The sequence below is a fragment of the Lampris incognitus genome, unplaced genomic scaffold (genome assembly GCF_029633865.1).
Source record: "Lampris incognitus isolate fLamInc1 unplaced genomic scaffold, fLamInc1.hap2 scaffold_38, whole genome shotgun sequence".
Lineage (NCBI taxonomy): Eukaryota > Metazoa > Chordata > Actinopteri > Lampriformes > Lampridae > Lampris > Lampris incognitus.
In genome coordinates this window covers 1741362-1761245 of record NW_026611338.1, presented here as the reverse complement: position 1 = coordinate 1761245, position 19884 = coordinate 1741362, and positions in this window count along the sequence as shown.

The following is a 19884-nucleotide window of genomic DNA, read 5'->3' as shown; positions in this document are numbered from 1 at the left end:
TTTCGCGAAAAGTTAGTCTCTGTGGTCATCAAAGTGGGATTGTCTGCCTGAGCAGATAAAACTATTTCCCTAACCATACCCTTCCCTAACCAAAAGATGTAGAAAAACCCATCCATTAATTTTATCCAAACCTTTCACTCTGAAAAGCTCGATACTTTCTATCAGAAATGCCATTGCCGTGGTAAACTTGGCTACCGCAAAGTTAGTCTCTGTTGCTGTGGTATTCTCTGTGGGATCCTCAGCCTGAGCAGCCTAACCCCACCCGAACCCTAAGCAAAAGATGTAGAAAGAGCAATCCGTTACGTTTATCCAAACCTTTCACTCCGAGAAGCGCGGTAATTTCCATCAGAAATGCCACTGCCGGGGTAAGCTTGGCTACCGTGAAATTAGTCTGTTGCTGCGGGATTGTCTACCTGAGCAGGCAAAACCCTTACCCTCATTTCCTCGTCGTTTCCTCTATCCACTGCACTGCTGACAATACTGCAAGCATTTCTGCCGTGTATACGGATATTTCCTCATTGATCCTTTCCCCCTACTTTAATATGAAATTCTGGAACAATAAACTCTACTCTATTTACTGAACTCTTTGATGCATCCATATAAATCTGATGTAACTGTGGTAATTATCAATATAAGCCTGTGTTTTATGTGAATCGTAATTCAAATCCTTACATCTGTCTTCTAGCAATGCCGTCGCTGGTCCTAGCTTGCAGAGCAGTACGAACCGGGCTGAGTCTGCGGAGTCCATAATGTGGCCAGTTTATAGGTTCACAATGACAAAGGACCCACAAAGCAGACTGACACAGGCAGCAAAAGCTCCAAAAAGGTTTAACCGGGCAAAAAGGGTCGCTACACGGCAACCAGTCAGCTCAGGCAGAGGCGTCAGGCTCATCACCGGAGTAAAGACGAACTGGCAGCATGAGGGAGAAACGCATGGCTTAAATACACACATGGGGGAGATGATGACACACAGGTGCAACACATTAGGGCGGGGCCGGTAATCACACAGAAGGGAAACTTGACAGGAAGTGGCATCTGAAAACGAGACACACGTGAATACCACAATAAAACAGGAAACACTGGGGAATATGAAAAACTCATAAAACATGAGCTAGGATGTGGAGCGGGTCATGACGGTCTGAAATGTTGCTTTGGATGTGCTGTGACAGTTGCAGACCACAATGATCCTGTACTGCTTGATAACTTTGGATTTGTAATGCGGTGCTTTAAAACAGGTAATGTACCAGTGGTGTAAGATCAAATGCCCTTGTTACGTCTCCACGTCCGCTAACTCCTGCGCCGCCGCGTTATGTTAATGTGTTACGTTGACTTCCGCTAACTCCTGCGCCGCGTTCCAAGAGTAGCTGGCTGCAGACAAAATGGCGGACCTCCGCAAGAGGCCCCCCCCGCAGTTGACAGGACCATCGCGTGACCTCCGCAGTTGACAGGAGCATGCGCAAGAGGCAGTTGACAGGAGCATGCCCAAGAGGCACCTCCGCAGTTGACAGGAGCATGCGCAGGAGGCACAACAATAGCGATACGTTGGCTAGATAACGTTAGCCAACAATGTTAGCAATTGCGTTACGTTAGCTAGATGTCTAACAACACTAGCGAATGCCAGCTAACGTTTGCTATGGATGGTTAGAACGTGGGCTATTTTTCTAACGACTCGACCCTCATTAATCAGTTATTATCGGATACAGAAAGTCACTGCCTGAGTGTGTAACAATTATGGTAAGATTTACAGAAGCCCATTGAGGGCAAAATAACCTAGACTCAATGGCAAACAGATGCCCCTTTGAGCAAACACTGTGAGCACAATACACAGGCTCTGATAACATGGTGCCTTATCTAACCACAGTTTAAACACACCCATAAAACCTGCCATTATCTACTGCTGGGACAAATGAGACTGAAGGGGCTATCTACCGAAACTTACAAACACACACCAACTCACTTTGTAGTATAGGGCCCAGGTGAAGTAGTAGTTAAGTCAACATAGGCTTTTAGTATTCAATGTCTAAACGTAAAATACCTTCAAAACCTATCAAGCTGATCCCGAATGTGATGTGTACTCAATTGAGAAATTTGGCATTTCCTCTCATACAAGTCAAATCTTACAATTACCAGTGCCGTTGTGCACACAGTCTAAGCTACATATGACAATGAGACCATTTGTTTTAGCCATAATAACAGTGGGATATCCCACTCTATTAAGGATTAATATGCATGTACAAACAATAAATTGGGTTAAATATAATAATCTTTATTAATGTGACATTGTGCGCAACATTTGACATCTTCACATGGTAAACATCTGTGACCAGGGGCTTGGTGGGGGTCCCCGGGGTGGTGGGCTGGATGGAGGGCCCCTGAGGCAGACGCACATTTCTAACCATTACATTCATGTTGTCTATCCATGTAAATAAACCAGTACACATATTTGTACATGTTGTTATCAAAGCACCTCAGTATTGTGTAAAGAGACTAAACTTAACCAAGGCTACTGTGAAAGAGCACGTTCACGTATGCGATGCGAATAACGGTCAATGAACAGGCTTGTTGAACTAGTTAATGTCAAAGAATAAAATTAACACACTAAACAATACATTTACACATGCAAGTCACCCCTGCCTTTATGCTCGGCCTCGATCCACTGTCTCTTGATAATATGGTTAAATATAACAATAATCTTTATTCATGTGACATTGTGCGCAACATTTGACATCTTCACATGGTAAACATCTGTGACCAGGGGCTTGGTGGGGGTCCCCGGGGTGGAGGGCCCCCAAGGCAGACGCACATTTCTTTTTTTCTTTTCTTTTCTTTTTTAAGCAATTTATTTTATTATTTTTCAGTGTTATCATTGGGTTCAGCATTTTACAGAATGTGGTTGAGGTTTTACATAATAATAATGTAAACTACTAATAAGACACGTTAGTCCCTAGCTAACGGGTCTGACCCTTTAGCCGAGCGGTTAGTGATGTCGCCTTGTGGTGCAGTACACTCCGTTCGAATCCCGCACCGGGCAAGAAAATAACCGGTTACAATAACAATAATAATAAACATAAATAAAATAAAATAAAAATAAAATAAAATAGAAACAAAAATATAAATGCTCGGCGTCGATCTACTGCTTCTTCTGCATCTTGATAATATCATTAAATTCTTGCACTTCACTAAAGAATACATTGGGAAAAGAAAAGAGAGAAAAGGAGAGAAGAAATACAATCGATGGGACATGAGAAGTCATGGTGTATCATGAATATTAACACAGCTAGGGGGTGTTAGGAACAAAGTGGTAGACTGATTTCAGACATTTGTACCTTTCATCATACAATGGTCCCGCGTTAAATCTTCTCTTTGCCTCAGCTAGAGAGAGGTTGTCCACTGCCACAAGAGCGTGGACAATGGCCTGGTAGAGATAGATAACCTCCAGTTAAAAGGGCTCCCATATTTACAACACAATACAAATTAGTGGTGGGGCGAGCATAACCCATTCACTAAATCGCGGAATGCCCTTTAACAGTTATAATACAGGCTTTGATGACTGGATAAACAGACAAGTATTGAAATCAATGTAACTAAGATCAGATGGTTGAGTTGAAATCAATGTAACTAAGATTAGATGGTGGAGTTAAACCTCACCTTAGGCATCAGCACATCCAACACGAAGCTGACTCTCTGGAACTCTGTCGACATAAGGTGCACATTTTGTTGCTCCTTTGAGGACCAAGTTGATGTGCTTAAAAGCTTCATCAATTTGGTCGTCCTCTTCCAGGTAGGTGAAGACCCTGTCTGGTTTCGTAGACCTGAAATTCACCAGCCACTTGGAGCTGCCTTCACCTGTGATTATTTCCTACAGAAACAAAGACCATGTCAAATAAATGCGCTGCAGAAGATCAGGCTTTGATCATCTTTTGTTATGCTCGCGCACCAAAACCCGACCCGTGTGGCGAAACCCAAGGCAGACAGATACAGGATGACTTCGAAATCCAAAAAGGGCGGTGTTATGGTGGGAGGGGAATGTATGGTGCAAAAAACGTTCCGTTAGTGGGATGTGTGAATAAACTATGTGTGGTGTCCCGTGGTTTGCGTGTATAACTATGTGTGAGTGTTTTTAGCCTATGTGTGGTGCGGTATGTAAATGACAAGGAGGTGTTGAAATAATGTGCGTGCACCTGGCGAGAAAGTCCAGTCCGTGATCCATGAGGGGTTGTCCGAGGAAGTCCGGCTCCGAGATCCGGGAAGTCGAGTCCGAAAGGAGGGATTCCAGGTAGAGGGACAAGAGGGGAGATCGCAGGAGAGGTCAGGGGAAAAACGTGAAGGTCGCTGGGGACGAGGGAGACGCGGGGAGCCGTGGAAGTCGCGGAGGGAGAGTCTTGGGAGGAAACAGAGACACGAAGATAAGACACTGGGGAATAAACAGAATGCAAAGAACGCTGGAGGGCTTGTCAGAACTTTACCGCAGGGTTCAGTACGTCGAAGCCCGGAGTGGTGTTCTGGGAGACTTCTTGTAGAGGGCTGCCTGATTGCCACAGGTGTGCCTGATGGATGATGGCAAACACCTGGTGCAGTGCAGCTCTCGTCTCCTCAGAGCGCGAGCCGAGCGCTCGGATGTTTCCGGCACGTCCGAGCTGGGGGAGTGGCTTGAACGTGCCGGGGAGGCAGCTCGGGGCGGTGTAACCACAACATCTTTTTTGCAATTAGAATTGTTTTTATGTCCAAGCATTATTATTATTGGTATCATACCCAGTGTTGTAGTACTCGAGTCCAGGACTCGGACTCGAGTCCGACTCGAGTCCTGATTTTCATGACTCGTGACTCGACTTGGACTTGAGCACTGATGACTCGACTCGGACTCGAGGTTCAGTGACTCGACTACAACACTGATCATACCAGTAGCCGTTTGTCCGACCCCTTCAGCTTCGTGATGACGTCCACCAATCTTTCAATGGCAGACCTGCGAGCTTCTCTTGCACGTTTTGCATCTTTGCTGTAGTGGTCATCAAGTAATGTAAAGGAACCTGTTGTGGTTACACCGCCCCGAGCTGCCTCCCCGGCACGTTCAAGCCACTCCCCCAGCTCGGACGTGCCGGAAACATCCGAGCGCTCGGGTCGCGATCTGAGGAGACGAGCGCTGCACTGCACCAGGTGTTTGCCATCATCCATCAGGCACACCTGTGGCAATCAGGCAGCCCTCTACAAGAAGCCTCCCAGAACGTCTCTCAGTGCTTCGACGTACTGAACCCTGCGGTAAAGTTCTGACAAGCCCTCCAGCGTTCCTTGCATTCTGTTTATTCCCCAGTGTTGTGGTTGCACCGCCCCGAGCTGCCTCCCCGGCACGTTCAAGCCACTCCCCCAGCTCGGACGTGCCGGAAACATCCGAGCGCTCGGAGGAGACGAGCGCTGCACTGCACCAGGTGCAGGTGCGATCTCCCCCACCAGGTGCGATCTCCCCCCTTGTCCCTCTATCTGGACCCCTCCTTTCGGACTCGACTTCCCGGATCTCGGACCTGGACTTTCTCGGACAACCCCTCTTGGATCACGGACTGGACTTTCTCGCCAGGTGCACGCACATTTTTTCAACACCCCCTGGTCATTTACATACAGCACCATACATAGGCTAAAAAAACTCACACATAGTTATACACGCAAACCACGGGACACCACACATAGTTTATTTACACATCCCACTAACAGAACGCCTTTTTTCCCCATACATTCCCCTCCCACAATAAAACCCCCCTTTGCAGATTTTGAAGTCATCTCGCGTCTGTCTGTCTTGGGTTTCGCCACACGGGTCAGGTTCTGGTGCGCGAGCATAACAGAACGTCGAAGCCATTATGGACCCAGGCAAACCCAAGGAGCGGACGGTCCCTGTGACGCTCCAGAGCCCTGTCCCCCTAGAGGCAGTAGTAAGAAGTCACAGTTGCCAACTTGCCTCTCTCCGCTCAGAGCTTACTACTGCCTTCACCCGTGTCACCGGAGAGATCAGCGATCTTCAGTCCGGCTCCCAGGCCGCGACGAGCGCGTTAGATGCCCTCACCGCGCAGATCGCTGCACTCTCCACAGCGGTCTCCAGGATGAGTGACCACCCTGCCCTGGCCTCGGTCTCTGCCCCCAGCTCGGCCTCCGGTTTCCCCGTTTCTGGTCCCGACGTTCCCCCTCCTCCGAGTTCCCCCACTGGACCCCCGGTGCGAGCCTAACCTCCCCTGCCCCAAGGCCTTCGGTGGCGAGTTCGAGCTGTGCAGGGGTTTCCTTGGTCAGTGTGAGCTCCTGTTCAAACACCAGCCAGCTAGGTATAGGACAGGAGAGACCAAGGTAGCCCTTGTCATGTCCCTCCTCACCGGCAAAGCCCTCAGCTGGGCCATAGCGGCGGTAGGCCATACCGAGCAGCTCGCCTCGGACTATGGTGCCTTCCGCCGCGAGTTCAATCTGGTGTTCGACCACCCAGCTGACGGGCAGGACGCTGCCGGCCGCCTCCATTCCATCCAACAGGGAGCCAGGTCGGTGGCAGATTATTCCTTTGAGGTAAGGATACTCTCGACAGACAGTGGGTGGGATGACACTGCACTCAAGAGCGCGTACAGGAGGAGGCTGAGCGAGCCCATCAAAGATCTCATCGTTCGGGACCGCCCTGCCTCCTTCAACGAGCTCGTAACCCTCGCCCTCCAGATGGACGAACGGCTGCGGGAGCGGCGCCAGGAACGCGCACCGCGCGCTGGCCCCTCCCATAGACCAACCCCCGTCCGTCCTACCGGTGCCTTCCCTGGGTCAGCGTCCCGTGGGCTCTCTCCACCCTCACATTCCCCCTCGCAACCCTGGGTGGCTTCTGGATCCAGGCCGGAGGAGGAGCCCATGCAGTTGGGTCGGTCACGGCTCCCGCTGGAGGTTAGGGAGCAGAGGATGCATGGCCACCTCTGCCTCTACTGCGGGAGGTCGGGCCACTATATCAAGGCCTGCCCGACTCGCCCAAAAAGACCCGGCTCACTAGTGAGGGGTGTCCTAGTGAGCCTGACGACCCTTCCTCAGCCCCAGCCCAAGAAGGAGCACAACCACCTTTTTCCGGTCACTCTCACCTGAGGTAACCACTCACTGTCTGTTGGTGCACTCCTGGATTCGGCGGCGGACGAGTGTTTGATGGACATCTCGCTGGCCCGGCAGGCCGGCATTCCACTCGTCCCCCTAGACACACCCCTCACAGCCCAAGCCCTAGATGGTCGCTCACTTGGTAAGATCACACACAGCACTGCTTCCCTCACCCTCACGCTTTCGGGTAATCACGTGGAAGCTATCCGTTTCTTGGTTTTGCACGCCCCCACAGCGCCCCTGGTGTTAGGAAGACCGTGGTTGGAACGGCACGATCCCTACATCTCTTGGTCTACAGGGCGGATTTTGGGTTGGAGCGTTGCGTGTCATGCCAACTGCCTTCGCTCCGCCCACTCCCCGTCCAGCGGCCTCAGACCCGTGCCTCCTCCCACGGATCTCACTGGTGTTCCTTCCATTTATCACGATTTAGCCCCTGTATTTAGTAAAGACAGTGCACTTTCCCTCCCCCCTCACCGTCCCTATGATTGTGCCATAGATCTCTTTCCCGGGGCCGCCCTTCCCACCGGTCGGTTGTATAACCTATCTGTCCCGGAGAAGGAGGCTATGCGCAATTATATCACAGAGTCCCTGGCCTCAGGAATCATAAGGCCCTCGTCTTCCCCGGTGGCGGCAGGCTTCCTTTTTGTGGCAAAGAAGGAGGGCAGCCTGAGGCCTTGCATAGATTATCGAACGCTAAATAATATCACGGTGAAAAATAAATATCCACTCCCCCTTATGAGTTCCACGTTCGAGCCACTCACTCACGCCACGGTGTTCACGAAGCTGGACCTGCGCAGCGCGTACCACCTGGTGCGCATCCGGGAAGGGGATGAATGGAAGACGGCCTTCAACACCCACCTAGGGCATTTCGAGTACCTCGTTATGCCCTTCGGCCTCACCAACGCCCCGGCCGTCTTCCAGGCATTGGTCAACGACGTGCTCCGGGACATGCTGAACACGTTCGCGGTGGTGTACCTGGATGACATCCTCGTGTTTTCCAGGACTGAGGAGGAACACCACCAGCATGTCCGCCTGGTCCTCCAACGGCTGCTGGAGAACAGGCTCTTCGTGAAAGCCGAGAAGTGCGTGTTCCACTCCGCCTCCGTGGAGTTCCTTGGCCACATCGTGGAGAAGGGGCTCGTCCGCACTGACACCAGGAAGACCCGAGCAGTGGAGGAGTGGGCACGGCCCACCAACAGGACGCAACTCCAGCGCTTCCTGGGGTTTGCAAACTTCTACCGGCGCTTCATCTGGGGGTTCAGCCGTGTGGCCGCCCCCCTCACTGCACTCACCTCCAACCTCCGCCCCTTCTTCTGGACCTCGGAGGCAAAAGCCGCCTTCTTGGCCCTGAAGAGGCTGTTCACAACGGCTCCGGTGCTCGCCCACCCGGACCCGTGCAGGCAGTTCATCGTGGAGGTGGACACATCGGACACGGGCATGGGAGCCGTCCTCTCCCAGCGGTCGGAGGAGGACCAGAAGATCCACCCGTGCGCCTTCTTCTCCCGGCGTTTCAGTCCTGCGGAGAAGAATTACGACATCGGCAACAGGGAGTTGCTGGCCGTCCACGCCGCCCTAGAGGAGTGGAGACACTGGCTGAAGGGAGCAGGGCAGCCGTTCATCGTATGGTCCGATCACAAGAACCTGACCTACGTACGGACGGCTAAGCGGCTCAACCCCAGGTAGGCGCACTGGGCTCTCTTCTTCAGCCGGTTCGACTTCACCCTCACCTACCGCCCGGGCACCAAGAACGTCAGGGCAGACGCCCTCTCCCGTCTGTTTCCCGTGGGGTCCCCTGACGCCCAAGACACCATCCTTCCCCCGGCCCGGGTGGTGGGTGTCGTCACCTGGGCGGTCGAATCAGTGGTGAGAAGGGCCCAGCGCGCCCAGCCCGACCCAGGCAATGGACCCCGGAACGGGCTATTTGTGCCTCCCTCTGTCCGGCCCCAGGTGCTGGAGTGGGGCCACTCCAGCCATCTTGCCTGCCACCCCGGTGTCTACCGAACGGCGGCCTTCATCCGCAGGGGTTTCTGGTGGCCCACCATGGAGGTAGACACCAGAGAGTTCTTGGCAGCCTGCACCACCTGCGCCCGCAGCAAGGCTCTCCATCGCCCTCCAGCAGGTCTCCTGCGCCCCCTTCCTGTCCCCGGCCGACCTTGGTCCCACATTGCAATGGACTTTGTAACTGGCCTCCCCGTGTCCCAAGGCAATGACACCATTCTGACCATTGTCGACCGGTTTTCCAAGGCCGTCCACTTTGTTGCCCTCACCAAACTCCCCTCTGCAGCCGAGACGGCGGACCTTCTCGTCTCCCACGTCGTCCGACCCCATGGGATTCCCCTGGACATTGTCTCTGACCGTGGTCCCCAGTTCACTTCGAAGGTATGGCAGGCCTTCTGTAAGGGGATTGGGGCCACGGTCAGCCTCTCCTCCGGGTATCACCCCCAGACCAATGGGCAGGCAGAGCGGGCCAATCAAGCCCTGGAGGCGGCTTTGCGTTGCGTTACCACCAGCAGCCCCGCCTCCTGGAGCAAGTACCTGCCCTGGGTGGAGTACTCGCTCAACTCCATGGAGAGTTCGGCTACCGGTTTGTCCCCCTTCGAGTGTTCCCTGGGCTATCAACCCCCTCTGTTCCCCCATCAGGAGTTGGAGGTGGCGGTCCCGTCCACGAGGGCCCATCTCCGCCGATGTTGGCACGTTTGGAAGACCGCCCGGGCCGCTATGTTGCGAGCTACAGAGCGGGCCCGGCGCAGCGCCAACCGGCGGAGTGCCGGCCCCAGCTTATCGACCTGGCCAGAGGGTATGGCTCTTGGCCCGGGACCTGCCCCTCCCTACCCTCAACCGGAAGCTGGCTCCCCGCTACGTCGGTCCCTACACCATCGACCGCATCGTCAACCCTTCGGCGGTGCGTCTCCATCTCCCTACTCACTCAAGATCCATCCCGTCTTCCATGTCTCGCGCCTCAAACCGGTAGCCACCAGCCCCCTGTCTCCCCCTGTCCAAGCTCCTCCACCCCCCAGGGTCCTCGACGGTGGTGACATGGTCTGGGATGTCGACCAGCTACTCGCCGTACGCCGCCGGGGGCGTGGGTACCAATACCTGGTGGACTGGGTTGGCTATGGGCCCGAGGACCGCAGCTGGGTTCCCCGGTCCTACCTGGCTGACCCCGCACTCCTGGAGGAGTTCTATCGGGCCCACCCCAACGCCATCGGACGGTCGCCCGGTGTCTCCCGTAGGAGGGGGGGGTCCTGTTGTGGTTACACCGCCCCGAGCTGCCTCCCCGGCACGTTCAAGCCACTCCCCCAGCTCGGACGTGCCGGAAACATCCGAGCGCTCGGCTCGCGCTCTGAGGAGACGAGCGCTGCACTGCACCAGGTGTTTGCCATCATCCATCAGGCACACCTGTGGCAATCAGGCAGCCTTCTACAATTAGCCTCCCAGAACGTCTCTCAGTGCTTCGACGTACTGAACCCTGCGGTAAAGTTCTGACAAGCTCTCCAGCGTTCCTTGCATTCTGTTTATTCCCCAGTGTCTTATCTTCGTGTCTCTGTTTCCTCCCAAGACTCTCCCTCCGCGATTTCCACGGCTCCCTCGTCCCCAGCGACCTTCACGTTTCTCCCCGGACCTCTTCTGCGATCTCCCCCCTTGTCCCTCTATCTGGACCCCTCCTTTCGGACTCGACTTCCCGGATCTCGGACCTGGACTTTCTCGGACAACCCCTCTTGGATCACGGACTGGACTTTCTCGCCAGGTGCACGCACATTTTTTCAACACCTCCTGGTCATTTACATACCGCACCACACATTGGCTAAAAACACTCACACATAGTTATACACGCAAACCACGGGACACCACACATAGTTTATTCACACATCCCACTAACAGAACGCCTTTTTTCACCATACATTTCCCTCCCACAATAAAACCTCCCGTTGTGGATTTTGAAGTCATCTCGTGTCTGTCTGTCTTGGGTTTCGCCACACGGGTCAGGTTCTGGTGCGCGAGCATAACATCTTCCCCATCTTTACCTGGACGAATGTCCCCCAGCCTTCCAGGGGGAGGTTGTGTGGGCCGGCCAGTCCCCCTCTAGGCCGACACTTGGTCGTTTCCCGGTTCAGAAGACGCGACTTGTAATGAATGAAAGGTCACGTGTTTAACTTGACCTACTCACGGGTGTACGTGTAGTGCGTGTGACGTATACAGGAAGTGAGACGAGGAAGTTAGAAGCGCATGTTATGAAGGTTGTAACTCGGATGAACGCTAGTAAAAGCTACACAGTTAAGAACCTACGAAATCGGCTCGTTCTTGAATTATTCTTATGTCAGTAAGACAAGGCGTCTACGGACATTACATGGTGTCAGAATAGTCTGTGTATCGGAACACGAGCGGTCATGCCGAAGTTTAATCCGCCGAGTGAATTCAAGTTTGACTGCCCCGTTGAATGGCCGGAGTGGAAACAACGGTTTTCGCGCTTCAGGCTCGCGACAAAGCTGGATAAAGACGACGGGGAGATTCAAGTGAGTTCGCTGATTTATGCAATGGGCAGCGAGGCTGAAAATATATTCAGCTCGTTTGACTTCGCGGCGGAGGGTGATAAAGTGGACTATGATATCGTACTGAAAAAGTTCGACGACTACTTTATTCCCCGCCGTAACATCATACATGAGAGGGCGTGCTTCTATCAACGTAGCCAGCAGCCAGGAGAGACAGCGGAGATGTACATCCGGACATTGTATGAGCTGTCTGAACACTGTGAGTTTGGGGACAAGAGGGATGAACATATCAGAGATCGTCTGGTAGTGGGCATAAAAGATAAGGTGCTCTCCCGTCAGTTCCAGCTCACAGCGGACCTTACTCTGGTGAAAGTCATTGAACAAGTGCGCCAGGCGGAGGCAATAACAAAGCAGCTCAGCCTCCAAGCTAACCAACCAGAGGCCCAGCTGGCTAACGTCAATGTTGTCCGATGGCGGGACGAACGCCAAAACAAAAAGGGCGGACAGCGTCATGGTGGCAGCAGACCTGCAACCAACAAAGTAGATGAATGCGGGAGGTGCGGCAAGACGCAGCGCACCGATGAGCGGAAGTGTCCTGCAACGAACAGTAAGTGCAACAAGTGTCATAAAAAGGGACATTGGGAGCGTGTATGTCACTCTAAAGCGGTGAGAGAAGTCACTGAAGAGGTTAAACAGCTGTACTTTCTGGGAGAAGTTGGCAAAGAGAGCAGTCAGGAAGATTGGACTGTTAGTTTAACAATAAGTGATGTACCAATAACCTTCAAAATTGACACGGGGGCTGACGCTACTGTTATCAACCAAGGGACATTTAAAAAGCTGAAGCCAAACATAAAACTGGGACCTCCTGACACATGCTTCATAAGCCCAGGTGGAAACATCAGCTGCATAGGACAGTTTCAAGCCACAACCAACTACAAGGAGAAACAATACTCCTTTCCAGTGTATGTGATCAAGGGGAGAGGCAGCTGTCTGCTGAGTCGTCCAGAGGCAGTGGAGATGGGTCTAGTGAAGTGGATGAATGAGGTCAGTGGAGTTTTCGGTTCAAGTGGACTGCTGAAAACAGACCCAGTGAAAATAGCTCTGGTGGAGGGTGCCCAGCCATACGCGGTGCATACAGCCAGACGGATACCGCTGCCACTTGTACCACTGGTTAAGAAAGAACTGCAGCGCATGGAAAATGAGGGCATTATTGAAAAAGTGACTCAGCCCACAGAATGGTGCGCCGCTATGGTGCCGGTGCTGAAACCAAACAAGAAAGAGGTTCGCTGCTGCGCTGACCTCAGGAGGCTGAATCGAGCGGTGAAACGTGAGAAATATGTGCTGCCCACTATGGAGGAAATAATGCCAAGGCTCGCAGGGTCAAAGTTCTTCACAACGTTGGATGCAGCAAGTGGGTTTTACCAGATCCCCTTGCATGAAGACAGCAGGGGGCTCACCACTTTCATCACCCCATTTGGGAGGTATGCTTTCTGCCGCCTTCCATTTGGTATAACGAGTGCTCCAGAGATTTTCCAGAGAAAGATGGCGGAAACTCTGACCGGGCTAGAGGGCACAGAGGTGTACATGGATGACATCCTTATACATGGAGAGACTGAGGAAATCCATGACAGGCGCCCAGCAGAGGCGCTGGGGGTCATTGAAACAGCAGGTCTCAAACTGAACCAAGCGAAATGCAAGTTCAAACAGAAACAAGTCCGCTTCCTTGGTCATATCACCAACGAGGCAGGCATCAGACCTGACCCGGACAAAGTGGCCGGAATAGAGAACTTTCCTCAGCCCCAGAACGTGACGGAACTCAAGAGGTTCCTCGGGATGGTGAACTATTTGGCAAAATACGTCCCAGAGCTGTCCACTGTAGGTCAGCCGCTTTATGGACTGCTTAAAGCAACGACAGAGTGGCTGCGGGGACCTGCACAGAACACAGCATTCCAAGACCTTAAAGCAGCACTCGCCACCGCCCCGGTACTCACCTTTTACGACGTCACTAAGGCTACGGTGGTGTCAGCAGATGCCAGCAGCTACGGGCTGGGAGGCGTTCTGCTCCAGCAGCATGGGGAACACTGGAAGCCCGTGGCCTACTGCTCCCGACGGCTGAGTGACGCAGAGACAAGGTACGCACAGATCGAGAAAGAGTGCTTAGCCAGCGTCTGGGCATGTGAAAGGTTCGAGAAGTACTTGTTTGGGCTTGACAATTTCAGACTTGTCACCGATCATAAACCACTAGTGCCTCTCATGAACAGCAAATACTTGGATAATGTGCCCATTAGGTGCCAGAGACTGTTAATGAGGCTGATGCGTTTCAATGCAGTGGCTGAATACGCACCAGGCAAGACTTTAGCTGTGGCTGATGCACTCTCCAGAGGCCCAGAGCAGTGCTACGGAGATGGTGCTTCTCATGATGATGTTGCAGCGCATATTGATGCCATCGTGTGCCAGGTGCCTGCCACACCTCAAAGGATGCAGGAGATAAAACAGAGCACGGATGGGGATCTGCAGCTCCAGACAGTGTTGGGCTTCATCAGACACGGCTGGCCTGAGTATGTCGATAAAGTGCCGGAGACAGTCAGAGACTTTTATCAGGTGAGAGGGGAGTTATCTGCGGTAGATGGTTTAGTCATCAGAGGCAGTCGTATCGTCATTCCCACAGAGATGAGGGAGGTGATCTTAGACAGAATACACGACGGGCACCAGGGGATAGTTAAGTGCAGAGAGAGAGCTAGCCAGTCAGTGTGGTGGCCCAAAATGACAGAGCACATTACAACAAAGATACAGCAATGTCAATTCTGCAGAGAACACAAGAACACACAGAGAAAAGAGCCTTTAATGTCAAGTGAGCTCCCATCCAGACCATGGCAGAAAGTTGGCATAGACCTGTGTGAGTACAAAAAGCAAAACTACTTGATAGTGTCTGACTATTATTCCAGGTTTTTGGAGATCCTAAATCTACCAACAACTACTAGCAGTCAGGTTGTAGCTAGGCTGAAGGCTACATTTGCACGTTTTGGTATCCCTGAAATTGTAGTTAGTGATAATGGGCCACAGCTAGTTTCAGAAGAGATGAGGAGGTTCAGTGAGGATTATGATTTCATCCATGTGACTTCAAGCCCACACTACCCCCAGAGTAATGGACAGGCAGAGAGGGCTGTTCAGATAGCCAAAAGCATATTAAGGCAGGAAGACCCTCTCCTCGCCCTGTTGACATACAGAGCTACACCCTCTTCTTCCACTGGAGCCAGTCCAGCGGAATTGCTCATGGGTAGGAGACTCAGAACCACCTTACCCACATTGCAGCATAACCTGAAACCGGCCTGGCCTAAAGAGGAACTGATCAAAACCGCTGACGCCGCAGCCAAATCGAGGCAGGCTTTCTACTACAACCGCAGGAACGGCGTGCGGACACTGCGCCCACTGAACTCGGGTGACGCAGTACTCACCAAACCTGATGGACAGAAAACATGGACAATGCCAGCAGTTGTTCACAGTCAGAGCTCCACTCCCAGATCCTACATAGTAGAGACAGCTCAAGGTGAACATTACAGAAGGAACAGGCGCCACCTGTTGGCCACACCTAAAACACTCACCTTTGTCAGCAGGGATCCTGACCATGTCACTCCAGGGGAGAGTGGAAACACGGATGAGTCCCGAGCAGCAGAAATGCCAACTTCCACACCATATGTTACTCGCTCTGGCAGGGTGAGCAAGCCAGCAATCCGGCTGGATTTGTGAGGCGTATGGACTTGTGTACTGTGGGGGATTTTTTATTTTTTTTGTGAAAAGGGGGGTGATATACAGGTTAGAAAATCATCTTAGAGGGGGAGATGTAATGAATGAAAGGCCACGTGTTTAACTTGACCTACTCACGGGTGTACGTGCAGTGCGTGTGACGTATACAGGAAGTGAGACGAGGAAGTTAGAAGCGCATGTTATGAAGGTTGTATGTCGGATGAACGCTAGTAAAAGCTACACAGTTAAGAACCTACGAAGTCGGCTCGTTCTTGAATTATTCTTATGTCAGTAAGACAAGGCGTCTACGGACATTACACGACTACTTGGGTGACAGGCCTCCGTACTCGTTGGTAAAAGCGTGTGTTTGTCTTCTGACACTGCCTTCTTTGGTGCCCACAGCCCCGGCACAGAAATGTCTCTGCTCGTCGTGTTGCCTGGACGAATGTGCGTGGCCCCTCTTCACTTTCCTGCAGTGCCCGCACATGATGGTGCAGTGTTGGGGCCGCTCCTTTTTCCGCCATAATGGCCTCCACCTCCTCTGCCCTACGCAGCGCCTCTTCAATGGTGAGTGGCTTTGCAAGCCGCACCTGTTGCCTGAGGTGAGGTGGCTGTAAAGCCCGTAGGAAGGAATCCAGGCTCAGGCATTGGATGGCAGATTGGGGTATATCAAGATACGCATGGCTAACCAGGCGTTGAATGTCAGCCACCAGGTTACCCAACTTCTCCTGGCCTTGTCTCTGTCTTGAATGGAGTTGATCCCGGAGGCTAATCAACGATTGGGTGTTGCCAAACCGGCGACCCAGGGCAGTGGTTAGCGCCCCCAGTGATATCTCTCCAGCCGCCAGGTGCCTGCCTTGCTTCTCCCTCCAGGGCTACTGCTAGGTTGACTACTTGTTGATTTTCTGTCCATCTCATCACCCTAGCAATCGTGTTGAACTGAGCAAGGAATCCTTCCCAGCTGGAGCTCCCGTCGTAGTGCCCCAACTTCACGGAGGGAGTGTTTGGGCTTGGCCAGGGGTCGGGTACAGTTGGTGAGGTTTGTACTGGAACCATATCTGCAAGGTGTGTTCCACTCTCCAGTAGTGGCAAATGGGGCAGTGTGTAACTTGGGTTGAAGTTCCCTCTCTGTAGATCTTGTCCAGCTTGCTGCTGATGTTTCCCCCTGGTGACATACTCTCCAGTCGTGCCCAACTTGCTCCTGATGGCCGCCGCTGGTGGCTGTCTCTCCACGGGTCATGTCCAACTTGCTTCTGGTGGCTTCCCCGTGGCTTGAAGCGCCTGCTGTTTTTCGTCGCACAGTCGGGGCAGGCCGCGGCGGGGACTCCTCATTGGACTCGCTCTGAAAGAGAAGACATTTTCCATTTCCTTGGGACTCCGCCCCTCGGACATTACCCAGCGCGTCTACCGCACTCAGGGGTGGGCACGGGTCTCCCCCTTCCTGAGGCCGCACTGCGCTACTCCCATCTGGCAGACAGAGCAGACTTCTGATCTCCTTTTCGAGAGCAGCGATTTCCATGCGCTCACCGGCCGACTTTCGGTTACGCCCTTCGGCCAACGTTTGCTCTCTAAAGAAGTCCATCCCACTTCTGACACCGTTGTGACTTGTTTAAATAATGGACTTCTTAGCCAACCTTTCGGAGATAACAAGTAAGCTTTTAATGACCGCAAGTCAAAACAGACAAGTTTTTATGGGTCTTAGCCCCCCCCCCTTTTCTTGGCCACCGAAGCGACCTTATCTATTCGCCAACTCTTTACCCTCATGGTGGGAAATAGCATGTTGTCTAATACAACTTCTCTCATAACGTCCCCATTACCTTCCACCACATCACCGCTATCTGAAACACATATGTTGTGGTGACCCACATCTATATAGCGAGAGACATTCACCTAAGAGGACGTTGTACCTTTAAGGGAAGAGGCGAGGGGTCAGATAATGCACTTCCGCTTCCGGTTCACAGTTCAGTGTCGTTGTCGAATGTATGACATGCTAAGTTGGAGCTAGTAAACTACCTCGACTACGTCTACTCTCACGTCTCCTGTCTCGTTGTTTTCTAATTCCACATTGGTGACCCCGACGTGGTCGAACTACTAATACGAGTATGTCTGACAATGAAGACGCCGGGAATAATGCTGCCGCGGTACCCGCTTCCGACGCCGGTGCTAACAACATGGCTATTGCTAACGCTAGCATTTACGCCGCTACTGTGAAGCTACCCGACTTTTGGCAGCATAATCCACGGCCGTGGTTTCAACATGTGGAAGCCCAGTTCCAGCTGAGAGGGATAACGCAGGATGCAACGCAGTACTTCCACGTAGTGGCGGCGTTAGACGCATCGACAACGGCGCGAGCAATGACGCTGTTGGAAGCTCCGCCAGCTGCTGGCAAGTACAATGCTATAAAGACATTCCTCCTGAAACTATTTGAACTGTCGGAGCTGGAGAAGGCAGACCGTTTACTGTCCCTGAATGGCCTCGGCGACGGCAAACCGTCTGAGTTAATGGAAAAAATGCTGTCTGTGCTGGGATCGGCTGATCCGGCCTTTCTTTTCACACACATTTTTCTGAGGCAGCTCCCCGCACCTGTACGCACAGCACTGGCCAGTTCTCCTCTCGCCGCCTCCAAGGACTACCGTTCTCTGGCTGCTAAAGCAGACAGGGTTTTCCTGGCCAACCGGCAACAGTTTGTGCATGCCCTGCTACCCCACAAGACCGCCCCACCACCACCTGTGTACGACTGTATGGACACCTTTGCTGCGGTGACAGTCTGCCGCCAACCTGACGACGGCCTCTGTTATTACCATGCCAGGTTTGGGGCAAAAGCAAAACAGTGTCGCAAACCCTGCAGTTACAGGGTTCAGGGAAACGCCAAGGCCGGCGCTCGTTAATGGCTATGGGCGCCGGCCGTGACTGCAAGCTGCTGTTCATCAGAGACTCCTTGTCGGGCCGGTGGCTGCTGGTTGACTCTGGCGCTCAACGCAGCGTACTACCAGCACAAGCTGTGGACACGATGACCGACAGTCACGGCCCCCAGATGGACGCCGCCAACGGCACGTCCATTCGGACGTACGGTATCAGACATGTGGACGTGTGTTTTGGCGGCCGACGTTTCGGCTGGGACTTTGTGATGGCTGCTGTATCCACCCCGCTCCTAGGTGCGGATTTCCTCTGTGCTTTCAAACTGCTGGTGGATGTTAAAAACTGTCGCGTGATTGATGCCGTCTCTTTTGCGTCATACCCCTGCACGCTTGGGGGGGCTGGAGCGCTGTGCCTCGCTAACACACTCTCCACCGGGGATCCATACCAACGCCTGCTCGCCAATTTCCCCGAGCTCACCACACCCACCTTCTCCTCGGCGGTGGCCAAGCACGGCGTGGAACATCATATCACCACAGTGGGCCCCCCAGTTTACGCCCGCGCCCGACGCCTCGACTCGGCCAAGCTTGCAATAGCCAGGGAGGAGTTTTCGACTATGGAGCGCCTCGGCATTGTCCGCCGTTCTGACAGCCCCCGGGCTTCCCCTCTTCACATGGTTACTAAGGCCGACGGGGGTTGGCGCCCGTGCGGGGACTACCGTCGCCTAAACAATGCCACAACCCCCGACCGGTACCCCATACCGCACATACAAGATTTCTCTACCCACCTGGCGGGCGCTGCCATCTATTCCAAAATCGACTTAGTGCGGGGGTATCACCAAGTGCCGGTCCACCCACTGGATGTCCCAAAAACGGCTGTCATCACACCCTTTGGGCTCTTTGAGTTCTTACGTATGCCTTTCGGTCTTAAAGGGGCGGCGCAGACGTTTCAGCGCCTTATGGATTCTGTGCTCCGCGACATGCCATTTTTGTTTGTGTACCTAGACGACATCCTCGTGGCCAGCGCGTCGGCGGAGGAACACATGACGCACCTCAGACAGCTGTTCGACAGGCTCAGCGAACACGGCCTCATCATCAACCCAGCTAAGTGTCAGTTCGGGGAGTCGTCCATCACCTTCCTCGGGCACCACATCACTCCACAGGGGGCCGTTCCCCTCCCTGCCAGGGTTGAGGCTGTCACCATGTTCCCCCGCCCCCGCACTGTACAGTCGCTGCAGGAATTCCTGGGCATGGTGAACTTTTATAACCGTTTCCTGCCCCGTGCCGCCCACATCATGCGTCCCCTGTATGAGGCCCTGCGGGGTAAGAAGTCTAAGGACGAGCTGGACTGGTCTTCGGGGATGGACGAGGCTTTTGTGGCCGCCAAGACCGCGCTGGCCAACGCTGCGCTGCTAGCTCACCAGTCGCCTACCACCCCCATAGCCCTTACAACGGATACCTCCGACTACGCCGTGGGGGCCGTGTTCCTATTGGAGGGCCGACAGTTCACCACTTTCGTGGACCAGTTGTTAACGCCGTTCACTTGGGACTCGACTACGCCGCTATGGCAGCGGACCAACCCAAGGACGCGACCGTTCAAGACTACCGGTCGACCCCTACGGCGCTACGGCTGGAGGACGTGACGTTCGACGCGGCCAACACCACCCTCCTCTGTGACATCCCCACCGGTCAACTGCGCCCCC